Below are 952 nucleotides of genomic sequence, written 5' to 3'. Positions count from 1 at the left end.
AATTGCACTATAAACAAATAATTATGTTTGCTTCTGGGGATAGAAGCTGAGGAACTAGAGGTCAGAGGTGGGAAGAGTTTTTTCCCTGTAATTCTTTTGTATCATTTACATTTGGGGATCATGTACATGCATTGTTTTAAAATAGAGATAATTTTGTGAAAGTATCTTGCACATGCTAGGTACTTTTAAAGATATTTGTGGATGTACAATGAACCTTGTTCATTAAGACCTCCATTTACCTAGAATGTCCCAAGTGTATTTTTTATTTTTCTTTAAAAAAATGAGCCACAGAAATGTGTTATGTGGTATCATATTAAGTTTTGACAATCCTAGGTAGATTAAGAGTATGTAGATGTTCATTAGAATAGCCTTTATTCTTGTCTCTATGTTTGAAATATTTCATGATAAAAAATAAAATTTCAGAAACCTGCTGGGCATTGACTGGAGAGGGTTACCAGAAGGGAACTTGGATAGGGGATCTGGTCATGTTGTTTCTTAATGTGAACTCTGGTTACACAGGTGTGCTTGCTTTGTGACAACTCATCAAGCTGTGTACTTATGATGTCACTTATCCGCATCTATGTTACACTTCACAAAAAAAGTTTACTTAAAAATCCCCTTCTCTGTTAAATTGAAATTTTTCATAATGACTTAGTAAAGGATTAGTAAAAAAATAGTTTGGTATGATTTTTCCTTTGCACATGATCGGGGTCTTGAAAGTAACAGGAAACCACTCTAAAATCAGTAGCTTTACTTTAGTATGAATTTGCATTTCTTCATCTTCAATGACGTTAATCTTCATCTCACTCAATCTGCTTTACCTTTTACCTCACTGGCAATTTCAGTGCATTCCATATCTGTTTAAAGAGGCAAAGAGGCTGATGTCAGAATCAAGTGGCTCTGTGGGAAGAGAGAGAGGGAAGGAGGAAAGGAGAGAAAGAGACACAAAGAG

This window comes from Pteropus alecto, unplaced genomic scaffold (genome assembly GCF_000325575.1).
Source record: "Pteropus alecto unplaced genomic scaffold, ASM32557v1 scaffold44, whole genome shotgun sequence".
In the NCBI taxonomy this organism is placed as follows: domain Eukaryota; kingdom Metazoa; phylum Chordata; class Mammalia; order Chiroptera; family Pteropodidae; genus Pteropus; species Pteropus alecto.
Note: the sequence above shows the minus strand (reverse complement) of the source record.